Here is a 16442-nt window from a genome sequence, read left to right as displayed (position 1 = left end):
ACCGTAAGCTTGTATCTTGAGCGACAATTATTTTTGTTGCGTGAGAAATCGAAGGGAGTAGTCGCGAAACCGTGAGTTTTCGAGAGAATCTCTTTGAAAAACCGTGAGTTTTCGTGGTTTTCGCGTTGAAAAATGGCTTATGTGAAATGCGGTTCTGGGCCCTTGTGTTTTCACATTGTTGCACATTAATTTTCTCTCTTGTTTTCTACCATTTTTTTTTTATTTTTTTAATATAATTTTACCACATGTCAATTTTTGATTGGTGCTGAATTTTTAAATTATATAATCCTGTGTACACTCTCATAAACCTTACCATGGTCATGCACAATCAAATGAACACCCATGCATTTTTGCTCTTTGGGCTTAAGCAACATTTTTTTCTATCACACCTCATTCTAATTTCTCACACCCAATATATTCATTTGTTTTTGATTGATTTTATCTTGTTAATACATTCATTTTGATTAGTAAAGTTATGTGATTAATTTTTATTTTTGGTCAATTAAGTTTGTTAATCGAATTTAATTAATTTGATTAGCCTATTGAATTAATTTTCAATGGAATAATCTTCATAATTAATTTATTTAGTGAAAATTAATTGATTTGATCGATTTTAATTAATTAAATTATGGCAATTCACTTGATTATTTGGTTAATGGTCCTCAAATTTTGATTATTTGGAAATATTTTTTATTTTACCATACTCCCCATTTGGAAAAATGTATACCCCATCCTCGGGTTGTATTATTTGCTTATTGTTATACATTTCCATTTGGTTATTTTGTTATCTTAGTTAATTTCTAACATAGGATTAAAATCAACCATTCTTCGAAAAGACAAAATGCTTTCTCCAATGTCATGTTGATATTTTTTTAAAACATATTTCACAATAAAAAATGGGAGGAAAACTTATTGATTGGGTGTAGACCTTCTCTCTCCCTGAGTGTTTGAACACTGTTGTAGAGCTCTATGTTCAAACCCTCGTCTTCCATATTAAAATACAATAGTCAATTGAATTAAGTTGGTTTTTCTATAGAACAAAAATGATTGATTGAGTGTAGACTTTCTCTCTCTCCGATTATTTGGGCACTGCTATAGAGTTTTCTGCACGAATAACCATCTTCTGTTAACGAACCTTGACTTAATTATCCACACATTTTTCACAATAATCTATAATATAAGAAAATTAAGTGTTCTGGAAAAGCCATATTTGCCCATCTTTGTTATTCTGCCACCACACAAAATTAAGGACAATTTATGTCTAAAATTTATTTTTTCCAACCAAAACCTGCAACATGTTTGATTCTAAAAAAAAGTGAATTTATATTTTATTTGCTTATTTATAACAATAAGTATTGTTTTATTTTTCACAGCTTCATTCCTATGACAAATTCTATAAGGTATGAACATTCATAATTTTTTTCTTCTGAAACTTTTGTAAAATCTTAAATATTTTGTTTAAAAATTATGTGGTATAGAAAAAAAAAAGAGCAATATTTTTTATGAAAAAATAAGGATGCACCAAACTCACTTGAGGTGATGCGCTTTTTTTATATTTAAAATAAAATATGCAATTATTGGAAAAATAAAATATTATAAAAAAATCTATGAGTTATCTATTCAATTTTTTTATCAAAAGAACATTTTGAGAAAAAAATAATTTATTAAAATTATAACCAAAAAATTAACGTGAAAAAATACAAAATTAATGCTTGAAATAAAATTTAAATATATAGAAATAACAAAATATATTAAATAAATTTATATCTGATATTTATTAAAAAAAATAAAAAATATAATGTAGATATAAATCAACCGATAAATGAAAGAAAAATTAAACAATTTTTAATGAAGAGAATATATTTTTTATTTAGCAAAAAAATAATTCATTAATTGTTACATTGAAAAATATCTCATTCTTTTTAACTTCGCCATAAATTATTATCATAAAAAAATGTGTTCTTTCTTAATACCAAACCAAAACACACCATATCTACAATAAATATGGAAAAGATGAAAAATTGATTGCTTTATGTACCATAAAAAGAAATCAATAAATAAAATTTGAAACTCCAAACTCTACGTATTTAAAAAAAGAATATACTTTGTCAACACAAAAAAATACTACAAATGAAACATATTCACTTCAACTTATCTTCTCAAATCTCAGGTTGTTTTGCATGTGAAAGACTCATATTTAAGGTAGCTTATTTCAAAGTTTCTGCTTATCGAAAAAAGGTTGAGGAGATTGAGACAAAGGATAATATATAATTAAAAATATTTGAATATGGAAGAAGATTGATGAAAATCATGGAATGAAGGTTCAGGTTTTTGACATGGTAAGATTCGATGAAGATGATGAATATGGATGAAGATCGTTGAATGTGTTTGAAGATTTTCTTGGATTTTTTGAATATGAGTTGAGAATTAGATGAAGAATGTTGAAGGCTGTTGAAGGTTGCTCTGGTGTTTTCTGGAGATTTGTTGAGTATGTGATGAATGTTGAAGGTTCGTGATGATTTTATGATGTTTTTCTGAAGATTTGATAAAGAATGTTGAAGATATGAAAATTTTCTAAGTTTTTCTGAAACAAAGAGAGAGAGAGAAGTCATGGAGAAGAGAGAGAAAGAAAATAATAAAAATGAATTGTTTTGCTGAATTGAAAGGAGAAGAAGGGTGGAGGGATAAGGGAAATTTGGGGGTCTAATAAGTGTTAGAAATCCCCCAAAATCTATGGAGAATTTCAATCAATCTTGATGAACAATATTGTTATCACTCACACAATGAGAATAAAAGAAAAGAACAATGGAGAAAGAAAGAAAGTAAAGAACGATGAAGGAGAAGAGTAATAGAATTCTATAGAGTTTCTCTTTGTCCACGAACTGTGGAAAACTTCTTATTCACTTTGCAACTGCAAAATATTGTGAATACAATGTTATGAATGCTCTATTCACTTCATTACAAAAATAAGGGTTACTCCCTCTATTTATAGATTAAGGTTAACTTGGACCTCAAGCCAAAACCCAAAACTACAAAAGCCCAAAATAGCTAACACTACTAAAATAGGCCTAAGTCGAAATCCTGTGTGAAGCAACATGCTTTGACACTTCGAAACACTAACACAACTTAATACACTAGGTGATTCGACACTTCCTTGTTCCTGTCAAGCAACATGCTTCGACATAAGGAATTACAATTCAACACACCACCTAATTCATTGCGTCTAAGCTATCTAAATTCACCATAGCTCTTAGTCTTCTAAACACTTCGACCAACACTCCCTTCGTCATGATGTCTGCAATCTGATTCTCAGTTCTGCAGTGTTCCATATTCATCTTCCTATCTTCTACCTGCTCTCGAAAATAATGGAACCTCATTTCGATGTGCTTGCTTCGACCATGTGCTATCGTATTTTTCTCCAAATTGATAGTTGACATGCTATCGATCTTCATGGTAATTGCTCCGTGACTCTTCGTTGTTATCTCTTCGACCAAATTCACCATCTACGTTGCTTGAGATGCACAAAGAGAAGCAGTTATGTGTTTTGCTTCGCACGATGATAATGCCACTACTGGCTCTTTTCTCGAACTCCAAGCAACTGGCGCACCACCTAGCATAAACACATTGCCAATTATGGATTTTCGATCCTCAGCATCACGACACCAACTTAAGTCAGTGTATCCCACTAATTTGCATTTTTTTCTTCATCAGCTGCAGGAAACAAAATGCCATAGTCGAGAGTTCCTTTCAGATACCTTAGTATCCTCTTCGTCGCTGCTAGATGTGATACCTTTGGCTTTTGCATGAACCTACTCACCATACCTACACTGTATGCTAAGTCAGGCCTTGTGTGACAAAGGTATCTAAGTGACCCAATAAGTCTTATATATTAGGTTTGGTCAACATCATCTTCATTTGAATCTTTCGATAGTTGTAATCTATGCTCAGCTGGAGTCAAAGTTGGGTTGAAATCTTGCATCTTAAATCTCTTGAGAATTTCGCCTGCATACCTTCTTTAACGCATCATCAAACCTCTACCACTCTTGTAGAATTCGATGCCAAGGAAATATGAAATGTCACCCAGATCTTACATTTCAAATTCCTTGTTGAGATCACCTTTGAAGTCTTCGATCTCCTTCTTGCAACTACCTGTTATCAACAGGTCATCGACATAGAGGCATAGTATAAGTAATTCACTCTTGCTTCTTATTACATATACTCCATGTTCATATTTGCACTTCACAAATTCCTACTCCCTTAGAAAGCCATCTATCTTCTTGTTCCAAGCTCTTGGAGCTTGTTTAAGTCAGTACAAAGCTTAATGCAGCCTGTACACTTTTCTCTCTTTGCCATGTTTCACAAACCCAACTGGTTGCGCAACATAAACTTCTTCTTCTAAGGGGACATTAAGGAATGCACATTTCACATACATCTGACACATATTCTTGTTGTTTATGTTTGCTAGACCAACAACCGACCTGATTGTTTCGATCCTAGCAACAGGTGCAAAAACTTCATCGAAGTTGATTCCTTCTTTATGAAGAAATCCTTTCGCCACAAGTCTCGCCTTGTTTCGAGTCACTTCTCCTATGTGTCGCAGCCTGAAAAATACAGTATGCGAAAAAACAATCGGCGAGAAAGAAATGACAGAAGAGTCGCCACCGTGCGTTATTTATCCCAAAGGAGGGAAAGGAAACGCTCGAAGTAAACCTGAAGAGAGGAAAGGAAAAGACAAGGTCTCGCAACCAAATCTTGGGTTCGGGAGTCGATTATGAGAAGGGAAGGTATTAGCACCCCTACGCATCCGTAGTACTCTACGGGATCCACTCTTGTTGTTTCTTGTCTAAAGGGTGTGTGTTTATCTAATGTACTATTTACTAAAAGAAAGGGTCAAAGAAAATGACTCGCACGGATGTCGCATCCATTGCATACGTATCTCATCTGAATATGAGAATCAGAGTCTTCGTAGCTCGGGTACCTATGGGTTAAAGAGATGTGTGCTCGCTAAGACATCGCGTCTTATGCCTACGTATCTCATCGGGAATGAGAATCAGAGCAAAACGTAGTTCAAACTAACTACGGGAATGAGGGTCTCGATTGCAACTAGGGCAAGAGAAAAGGAAAGTCTCGATCGCAACGAGGGCGAGAGAAAGGATCGCAACGAGGGCGAAAGAAAACAAGGATTAGTTGTTAGTCGTTAGTCAAACTCGGCAAGACATCGCATCTTGTGCCTACGTATCTCATCTGAACATGAGAATCAGAGTTGCCGTAGTTCGGCTACATAGGGATTGCCATCTGAATATGGACTTACAAAGGAGGACACCAGTTGTGTCAAAGGAGAGTGGGCGATGTGTTCACGTCCTAGCAGTAGGTGTCACAGCTCGCTGAATCGAGTCTTAGGCAGTTACCTCTTTGCAATAGAACGGACTACATGCCACAAGATCGGAGACGCACGGAAGGTCTAAAAGAAATGGGGAAGCTCTGCCCTAGAGTTGTCATGCAATATGTACTTAAGTGTTAGGATTTACAAATGGGAATATCTACCTATGTTATCATACAAAAGAGTAAGGGAATCCTACCTATGTTATCATACAAAAGGATATGGGAATCTTACCTATGTTATCATACAAAGGGTTCTATCTAATGGGTGCTACCTAATCGGAACAAGAGTTGACGAGTGGAGCAAGGAGAAGTGTTAGGGATAAGGGTAGATGGCGATGCATGAAGCAATCGACTTACAAGGTTGATGGCGATGCATAAGGCAATCGACTTACAAAAGGGTGGATGAATACGTGCTGGTTCTGTTAGGTTTTGAAAAATGATTACTCGACGTTGGATCGAGGTTTTGATCTTGTTTTGAAATGGTTATCGAATGTTCATTTTAATTCTTGTATTAACAGATGAATAAAGAATGAAAGAATAAATATTATACATTTCATGGGAGAGGGATACATTTGTAATGAATGGGGGTTGACAAAAATCATGAAATAATTAAATCGGGCCCAAACAATAAATAATGCAATGTATGAGTGTAAGTGCAAAGGAACTGGCTCATTGTAAGAAAGCCCAAGAGTAAGCTATGTGAGATTGATGGCGATGCTTAAAAAGCAATCGACTTACAAGGGTGTGAAAATGGGCTCGATATTAAATCGAGAAAAATATGATTTTTATAAGTTTAAAATGGTTTTGAATGGGTTTTTTTTATCAATGAGATTGTGATGATTTATCATGATTGTAACATAACTCACACATAAAGGCAAATAATTTGTACAAATGAATGAACAAACACAAATATAATAATTCACATAAATCCAAAAAAAATGAATAATCACATAAGTCATATTAAAAATAAAAATAATAAAAAAATGAATAAATGATAGAAACATGTTAGTTAAATGATAAGGCTTGATAATTAAATGTGAGAATTAAAGAAAATATGAAAAAAAAATCAAAGTGTTAGAAAACCAAGGCAACATACCCGGGTATTGAACCCACCCCACTCAAGACTATGATACTACCCTTCTCCACCAAACCACTTATAATTAGTTATCATTTAAATAACAACCTAAATATATAAACCCTACTAGATTGGAACAAAAAATGAAAAAAAGAAACTAAAATAACAAATAGCAAGGGTCTGTTGGATTACCAAAGAAACCCAGCCGCCTGGCTGTTGGGTTTTTCAATGGGAATATGAATTGAAAAGGAGGAAATATTTATTACCTATTTAGAAAGTTTAAACAAAATTTTAATGGTTTCAAAAAAAACTCTGTTTAAAACAAATTAAAGAAAAATAAATGGGAATAGTAACAGAGGCCTTCCTCCTCGTTCTCTCCATCTCACGAATCTCTCTTTCCCAAACTCACTCCTTCGCTCTCTCTTCTCTCGGTATCGCCCTCACGCTCTTTCTTCTCTCCCAACCTTACACTTCTCTCTCAAGCGCGCTCCTAACTCTCAATCTCACTCAAACGCTCTCTCAGCTCACAATCTCAAAGAAACACTCTCTCTCAACTCTCACGATATCTCCATCAACAAGCATATGAAAAGGATAAAAGGAAAAAAGGAGAAGTTCTTACAAAGTGTCACGGCGGTGGTGAAAGGCGTGAAGAAGCTGGCCTCCCAATCCAGGTAATCGATTTTGGGATTTTAGGGTTTTGTTTGAGATTTTCCGCCTCTCATTTTCTGTTGTTGATTCCCCCTCCTATTTATGTTCTGTGAATTAGGGTTTTCGGATTGCTATGGTGGATCCAAGAAGTATCCCAGCCAAGTCCTTTCCGTGCTCAGAAATTGGAACTGTCCCTTTTTGATGCTAAATTTCGGAACGGTAATCTGAGCATCTGAGCATTCCTCTTTGTTTTGTCCTGATGCTAATTTGGGATTCTTCTGAAATTTGAATTTTACTGTTGGCTAATTAACTTGTGTTTTTGTTTTACCGCAGTGAAAAAAAAATGGAGCATTCTTGGACATAGGAAATTGGCTGTTCAGCAATGCTGACTGCTTCAACACATGCATCTTGGACATTCTAGGCCAGTTGCAGTAGACTTGTGGTATGCTGTCATCTAAAACTTGGTATGCATTTGTCTGTTTGTGTGCCATAGCTGAACCAAGGTAGAGTTTCTATTGCTCAAGGTTGATGTTGGCTTGAAATCTTTGATTGTGTTGTCCTTGAGATATCAATCTCTGTCAGTTCACTCCCTCTCGTTGTAACAAACTCAACAACAGCTTGAATGGCTCCTTCAGCAGACTGCTTGATCTTATCACATATAGCTACTGAGCAACCTTGAAGCATAGCAACCAGCTCATCCTTTGTCAACAGAATGCAGAGGGAGGAAATGATCCTGTTTAAACTTCTGATGGATCAATAGAGGTATCATTTCTCAGCATAGCTATCACATCTTCAAGAGAAGACAAAGCACGGTATGACAATTCTATGTCTTCACCAGATATAGACAAACCAGGAGGCTTTGGAAGAGAAAGAGAAATATTGAAGAGTTGATCAAGAATTTGTGCTGGTATTTTTCGGACTTCATAATTTGTGTCTGCACAACGTGGAAGATAAATTGCTACCCTATCTCCCAGACACAAAGCTTCGCGACTTGGCAATACAAATGCAGATGGTAGATTAGAAAAATTCCCATAAAGAGTACGGTCAACTTGCTTGGTATGTGCACAATTCCCATGGCATCCCAATGCAAACCATCCGAAATTTGAGAAACATCTCATGGACTGCAAGACATCCTCTTCTCCTCTGATATTCAACAGGTGAAGAGACAAATTGATCAATTTGCCTCAGGATAAGCATTAGCAGCAAAACAATCCTTTATCCTAACCTTATCAAAATCACTGAATTCTGGATCAGGACAGAGTATAATATTGGGATTGGATGTCTCCTTCCTTTTTGGATTCAATCGCTCAACTTTCACCTTTTTCCTTAGATCTGTTTTTTAGGTTGGCCATTTGTTTTTTTTTTTGTAGGCTGTTGTTGCGGTTTGGTGGTAGGCTCATGTTGATGCAGGATTCTAGTGACAGGATATGGAATGGATTCATGCATTTCCATGGCTTGGTGTATTGTTTTGGTTCTGTCACATGGCTAATGATTGGTCATTGCAGGATTTGCTGCAGGTTGCATTATGGTTCTTGGTTGGCTGAAAACAGGGCAATGGTATCTAGTAGGTTTTGGGTAAAACTATTGTGGCTTCCATTCATGTTTTTTTTGTCTACTGCAGGGCCAATTGTAGGTTTGTTATGGCCTTTTGTTGGTTAAATCATGGAGATTTGGCTTTGTAATGTGGTGTATTGTGAGCAAGGAATGAGCACACTCATGTGGTGCTGCTGCAGTTGGTTTTATGCTCATGTGGTAATGTTGGTTTGTTGCAAGTTGTGTGCCTTGATGTACTGCCTGCTGCAGAGTTTATTTGGTTTATGGCATGAGGTTCAGTAGGTATGGCCTATGGCTTGAGACAGTTGCAGACATTCATGGTCTTGCTGCAGTTTTGGCACATGACTTGGCTTTGGTTTTGTAGGTTCACTCATGGACATGAATGGAAACTTGCATTTGAAGTAAGCAAGGGAGCACACATGGACTTTGGTGGTAAATCAAGACAAGATAGCGTGAGATTAGGTCCAAGTTTGGGAAATAGGGTTTTAGAATTTTAGGGTTGACTTTGGTCAAAGTTGACCAAAAAGTCAACGGTTGACCAAAGTTAAAAATTGGTCCAAAACCCATTTTCTTGGCATTTTCTTTGTAAATGGACAACGGATTGATGATTAGGATGAAATTTAGTGTTTTTGGAGTTTGGGTTGACTTTGGTCAAAGTTGACAAAAAAGTCAATTGTTGACCAAAGTTAACAATTGGTCAAAAAATGTCAAATTTTGTATTTTCTTGTGTTGAATCACATGTAATGGTTTACAATGACATGAAATAGATTGAAATGGATTAACAAATGGTTTGAAGTTGGTTTCCAAATTGTTTTGTCTTATGACTTGAATGACTTGACTGATAATGTACATGAACAAGGCCATGAAATGAGACCATAAGGTTAGGGTTTTGACATAGTATCCATGAACTAATAACATGACTAGCAAGTGGCTTGAAACACAAGAAGCTTGGTTGTTCAGATGACCCAGACCATAGATGTATCCACAATCACATGAACAACACCATGACTTTGGACCAAGACCAATCCTCATATAAAACTAAAGTAAGGTTAGGCCAAGCATGCTAAACAAACATAAAAACATAAAAAATTCAGGACCAAAATCGGGGTATGACAGTTGCCCCTATTTAAGCGTCTTCAACTAGAGAATATGAAGCAAGACGTTTTTCATATGATCATAGTGGGAGATGGTTAAATATTAAGAAGACCCGGATTTTGATCCTGAATCCCTATGAAATAATTAACAATGCCTGTCAGAATCGGCAAAGAAGCAATCTCAAAAGAAGAATCCGTCTGGTACAGTGAAATTCGGCCTGAGTACCGAAACAGAAAGTTGACCTGGATACCAAAATAAATGATAACACAGGAATACCCATGGCCTGAACGCTGCACATTAGTCTGAACACTAAGCATCGGAATATGAGAGTATCAATGTTGGTCTGATCACCGGAAATCTGGTCTGAACACCACTTCGATCTAGAAATCGGAAAACCGGCCTGAATGCCACAAGTACTTCGACTTGATTGTCGGAAACTTCTTCGATCTGAAAATCGGAAACTGGCCTGAATGCCACTTCGGTCTGGATACCGGAAACTGGCCTGAATGCCACAAGTTGCATCGACCTGAATGTCGGAAACTTCTTCGATCTGAAAATCGGAAAAACTGGCCTGAATGCCATAAGTGCTTCGACCTGATTGTCGGAAGCTTCTTCGATCTGAACATCGGAAACTGGCCTGAATGCCACTTCGGTCTGGATACCGGAAAAACTGGCCTGAATGCCACAAGTTGCATCGACCTGAATGTCAGAAACTTCTTCGATCTGAAAATCGGAAACTGGCCTGAATGCCACAAGTACTTCGATCTGATTGTGGGAAACTTCTTCGATCTGAATATCGGAAAAAACTGGCTTGAATGCCACAAGTACTTCGACCTGATTGTCGGAAACTTCTTCGATCTGAATATCGGAAAAAACTGGCCTGAATGCCACTTCGGTCTGAATACCGGAAAATTGGCCTGAGTGCCACTTCGGTCTGAATACCGGAAAAACTGGCCTGAATGCCACTTCGGTCTGAATACCGGAAAATTGGCCTGAATGCCATAAGTTGCATCGACCTGAATGTCGGAAACTTCTTCGATCTGAATATCGGAAACTGGCCTGAACACCACTTCGGTCTGGATACCGGAAACTGGCCTGAATGCCACTTCGGTCTGAATACCGGAAACTTTCATGCCTGTCAGCATCGGCAGAAATAGGGAACAAAAATAATTGAGGCGGCACGTGGGCCAACGACCTACGCCGGGGATAATAAGTCAAGAACAACCTTCAGTCTGAATACTGGAAGCAACTTCTGGCTTATCATTGGGGATACCGAGAATGTTTTTATGCTTACATGCGTATGTTTGAATTTTGCGATGGCGTAATGCTCCATGAAAATGGAAATGCTACGCGATTTGGGAGGATGCAATGCAATATGATTCTACATGCAAGGATGCGAAATGCTGGGGAAAATGCCAAGCCGAAGCAAGGAATCCTGTTGGGGAAATGACCGGCCGCGCGGTGTTCTGGCAATGGCGAGATACCGAGATTCTGACTGGGGAGAGAACGGCGCTGCAAACCTGTTGTTGGGGAAAGCGATAGTGGTTCTGGCAACCAAAATCTACAAGAGATGACTCAGCAGGGGGAGGCAAACACCGATACGGTACCGAGGTTATGCTTCCAAGAAAGAGATCATCGATCTGGGATTGAAAACATCGATCTGGCATCGAACTCTGAGGAGCAGCTGCTTCTGCTAGGAAGATACAGTCTGGTACTATCAACTCCGCTGGGGAGTGTAGTCTGACACTGTCAACTCTACTGGGGAGTGTATATTCTGAAACAACCGCTTGGGGAAGTACGGTGGTGAGAACCTGCTGGGGATTGAAGAATCCAACACTCTGATCAGCTCTGCAGGGATAAGACACCGGATTCGTCTGTTGGCGACTTCACTGGGGAAGATATTCACGATCATCTGCAGGGGATTTTAAGGAAATGCCCTGAGGGTATCTGTTCTGAATAGACGATCCAAAGCACTTAAAATTTACAGCAATTTTAAATGTTTATTAAGCATGTACCTGTAAAGCCCTTATGTGTCATGATGCAATGTTTATCAAAAATTCGGACGTCATTTTTGCAAACAAAACAGTAAAATGAAAATGAAAACAGAGATATACTGAATAACATGATTTTATTGATTGAATGGCCTCTGAATAGGCATTTACATCAGGAAGCAATCCCTGGAAAGAGGTAATTGCACAAAAGATATAAGCAGAAATTAATCTAATGGCAATGTGAAATGGATTTCTATCGGGTTCCAATTCTGCTATGACTTGCTCGTCTTCAAGATCCTCCAGATGATCAGCCTTCTGAAAAGGTGATTAGATTGTTTTCTTCCTTTTGAAAGTTTCCAGTCATCGACATGAGATGAGATTCAGAACTAACTCAGAACGCAGTCATTCGCTTAATCCCTAACTTTTGCCTGGATTTCCCTTTTCGGGTTTTCAATCCACCGGGATACCCATTTTTGCCTAAGTTGCCTTTTCAGGTTTTCAACTTACCGGGTGTACGATCTTTTCATTTTTAAATCCCTAATTTTTGCCCGAACCTTTTCATCTTCTTGGTTCGTCGAGATGCCCATTTTTGCCTGGACTGTTCTTTTTACCGTCCAGCGGGTCTATTTTATGCGAAGTATTTTTTAACTGTGTCTGAGTTTACCGGGGAAGTGAAGTCTTCACCATCCATCGTTGCAAGCATTAAGGCCCCACCATCGAAAACCTTGGTGACGATATACGGTCCCTCATAGTTAGGAGTCTACTTGCCCCTGTGATCCGTCTGAGGAGGAAGGATTCTTTTCAACACCAAATCTCCGACTTGGAAACATCGAGGGCGCACTTTCTGGTCAAAGGCTCTCTTCATCCGACACTGATACAACTGCCCATGACAAATGGCTGCCATTCGCTTCTCTTCAATAAGACTCAACTCGTTGAACCTTGTTCGAATCCATTCAGCTTCGTCTAGCTTGACATCCAACAGGACTCTTAGAGATGGAATCTCCACTTCGACAGGCAGGACCGCTTCCATACCATACACAAGGGAGTAAGGGGTTGCCTCGGTCGATGTACGTACTGAAGTACGGTACCCATGCAAGGCGAAGGGTAGCATCTCATGCCAATCTCTATACGTGACGACCATCTTCTGCACAATCTTCTTTATGTTCTTATTTGCCGCCTCAACAACGCCGTTCATCTTAGGGCGGTAAGGGGAAGAATTGTGATGCTGAATGTTGAAGTTTTGACACAACTCCTTCATCATTTTGTTGTTGAGATTAGAACCATTATCAATAATGATTCTTTCGGGAATCCCATAGCGACAAATGATTTCTTTCTTGATGAAACGGGCAACCACATGTCTGGTGACATTCGCGAACGACGCTGCTTCGACCCACTTGGTGAAATAGTCGATGGCAACAAGGATGAAGCGATGCCTATTGGAAGTAGTCGGCTCAATCTTTCCAATCATGTCAATGCCCCACATAGCAAACGACCACGGTGAATTCATCACATTCAGAGGATTTGGCGGCACATGCACCTTATCAGCATAAATCTGGCATTTATGACACTTCCGAGCATATTTGAAGCAATCTGATTCCATGGTCATCCAATAATAGCCATTGCCTGTCCGCCGGTATGAGTACCGAAGGAACCTTCGTGAACTTCCTGCATTAACATGTCCGCTTCGTGTCTGTCCACGCATCTGAGCAAGACCATGTCGAAGTTCCTCTTATACAACACATCGTCTTTGTTCAAGAAGAAACTGCCTGCCAATCTTCTCAAAGTCTTTCTGTCATTGTTGGATTCCCCTGCAGGGTACTCTTGATTCTTCAGGAAGCACTTGATATCGTGATACCAGGGCTTGTCATCAACCATTAGTTCAGCGGCCAACACATACGCGGCCCTGTCAAGGCGCATAACATCGGTCCTAGGAGCATGGTTCCACCGAACCACCTTGATCATGGAGGATAGAGTAGCAAGAGCATCTGCCATCTGATTCTCATCACAAGGTATATGATACAGCTTTACTGTTGTGAAGAAAGTCAACAGTCTTCTTGTGTAATCTCTGTAGGGGACCAGAGTGGGCTGGAGAGTATTCCAATCACCATTTACTTGATTGATCACTAGAGCTGAATCTCCGAAGATGTCCAGAGTCTTGATTCTCAAATCAATGGCTTGCTCAATACCCAAGATACATGCCTCGTACTCAGCTTCATTATTGGTGCACTCGAAGGTCAGACGAGCGGTGAAAGGCATGTGGGCACCTTTCGGAGTAGTAATGACAGCGCCAATTCCACTTCCTTTGGCGTTGACGGCCCCATCAAACGTTAAAATCCACTTTTCATCTGGATCAGGTCCCTCCCCAACAACTGGCTCTTCACAGTCTTTCATCTTGAGGAACATGATGTCTTCATCTGGAAAATCAAACTTCATCGGCTCATAGTCTTCAATCGGTTGTTGAGCAAGATAGTCTGACAAAATACTCCCCTTGATGGCTTTCTGGGATGTATACTGGATATCGTACTCTATCAGTACCATTTGCCAACGAGCAACCCTTCCGGTAAGAACTGGCTTCTCGAATATGTATTTGACTGGATCCATCTTGGAGATCAGTAAGGTTGTGTGAGTCAGCATGTATTGTCTCAATCGCTTAGCAGCCCATGCAAGTGCACAACATGTCTTTTCAAGCATTGAGTATCTCGACTCGCAGTCTGTGAATTTTTTACTCAGGTAGTAGATGGCATGCTCTTTTCTACCTGTCTCGTCGTGTTGACCGAGAACACAACCCATAGAATTGTCAAGTACTGTCAAGTACATAATCAACGGTCTCCCTGAGACTGGAGGCATAAGGATAGGAGGATTCTGCAAATACTCTTTTATCTTTTCAAAAGCTTTTTGTCAATCGTCGTTCCACCTGATAGCCTGATCTTTCCTCAACAATTTGAAAATTGGCTCACACGTGGCTGTTAGGTGAGAGATGAACCTCGCAATGTAGTTCAACCTCCCTAAGAAACCACGGACTTGCTTCTCTGTTCTTGGCTCAGGCATTTCCTGTATTGCTTTCACTTTGTCAGGATCCACCTCAATCCCTTTTCCGCTAACAATAAAACCCAACAATTTTCCAGATCTCACCCCGAAAGTGCACTTGTTCGGATTAAGCCTCAGCTTGAATTTCCTTAAACGCTCAAACAGTTTCTGCAGATTCACCAGATGTTCTTCTTCTGTCTGAGATTTGGCAATCATATCGTCCACATAAACCTCGATTTCATGATGAATCATATCATGGAACAGAGTCACCATAGCTCGTTGATATGTTGCCCCAGCGTTTTTCAGACCAAACGACATCACCTTGTAGCAGAAGGTGCCCCATGGGGTTATGAAAGTTGTCTTCTCCATGTCTTCTGGTGCCATCTTGATTTGGTTATAGCCAGAAAAACCATCCATGAAGGAGAATACCGAGAACTGAGCTGTGTTATCCACCAAAACGTCGATGTGAGGTAATGGGAAATCATCTTTAGGGCTAGCTCTGTTCAGATCCCGGTAGTCGACACACATCTGTACCTTTCCATCCTTCTTAGGCACTGGAACGATGTTTGCGACCCATGGCGGATAATTGGTAACCGCTAGGAACCCTGCATCCAACTGTTTCTGCACTTCTTCCTTTATCTTTACAGCCATCTCTGGTCTTGTTCTTCTGAGCTTCTGCTTGACCGGAGGACAACCCTCTTTGAGAGGTAAACGGTGTACCACAATGTCTGTGTCAAGCCCTGGCATATCCTGATAAGACCAAGCGAAGACGTCAACATATTCTTGCAACAGTTCAATCAACCCCTTCTTCACATCATCTTCCAAAGCAACCCCTATCTTGATTTCTTTCTTGACGTCCTCGGTGCCAAGATTAATCACTTCAGTAGCCTCTTAATGTGGTTGAATGACCCTTTCCTCTTGCTTTAACAGCCTGGCAAGTTCTTCAGGGAGTTCACAGTCTTCATCACCCTCTTCTTCAGCTTGGAAGATTGGGTTTTCGAAGTCGAAGCGAGCCATAGCAGAATCGTTATCAATAGTATCCGGTGATGTGCATCTGCATGAGTGATGGTATGTGCTTATGAGTGTGAACAGTGAGTGAAAACTAAACAAAACATTGCCAAACATTTTTATTCTTTTGAAATTTTGAAAACTGCAAAAAATAGAAAGACAGTGAACAAAACATTTGAATGCAAAAGACGTCCTTCATTTATGATAAACAATGCAGGTATTCACATAGATGAGCCCTACAATGAGTCATTACGCCCTGGGCGGAACGTAAGACTTGGACATGCATGAATAAACAAAGAAAAATTACTCCTCTAGAAGAGTGACTTGAACAATTTCCTCAGAAGACCAATTGTTGATGACTTCACCCGGGATCCTCGGACGCACCCAGTTGTCGATGTCGCAATCACTATCTCCATTTTCATCGTTGATCGCAGAGATCTGGCCATATTGGATGACGCCAGCACTGGAGAAAGTAATCGGCCCCTGACGAGTCTGAAATGCTGAAGTTGTAGAAGTCAGCGCTGGTTGATACCCAATCCCGAACTTGTCGTCTTTCATTGGTAGCTCCAACAGACGTCCCCAACCAGGAGCAACACCTGAATCCACCAAGGCTTGCGCCTGCTTGAAAGATGAGATAGGGGCTCCTGCTTTAGCCCCTTCCA

General features: G+C 39.3%; 1 long non-coding RNA gene across 2 annotated transcripts; it reads left to right on the top strand.

The window, feature by feature from the left end:
• The first annotated feature begins 8221 nt into the window (after window positions 1-8221).
• LOC127084944 (uncharacterized) lies at window positions 8222-9467 on the top strand. 2 transcript variants are annotated; one of them, XR_007788843.1, is made up of 4 exons: window positions 8233-8262; window positions 8476-8622; window positions 8727-8941; window positions 9024-9467. It is a non-coding gene; the product is annotated as an uncharacterized LOC127084944 (long non-coding RNA). The 2 variants fall into 2 exon arrangements; XR_007788842.1 differs by having other exon boundaries at window positions 8222-8622.
• Window positions 9468-16442: the final 6975 nt, after the last annotated feature.

Source organism: Lathyrus oleraceus, chromosome 5 (assembly GCF_024323335.1).
Source record: "Lathyrus oleraceus cultivar Zhongwan6 chromosome 5, CAAS_Psat_ZW6_1.0, whole genome shotgun sequence".
Lineage (NCBI taxonomy): Eukaryota > Viridiplantae > Streptophyta > Magnoliopsida > Fabales > Fabaceae > Lathyrus > Lathyrus oleraceus.
This window is presented reverse-complemented; position numbering and strand designations above follow the sequence as displayed.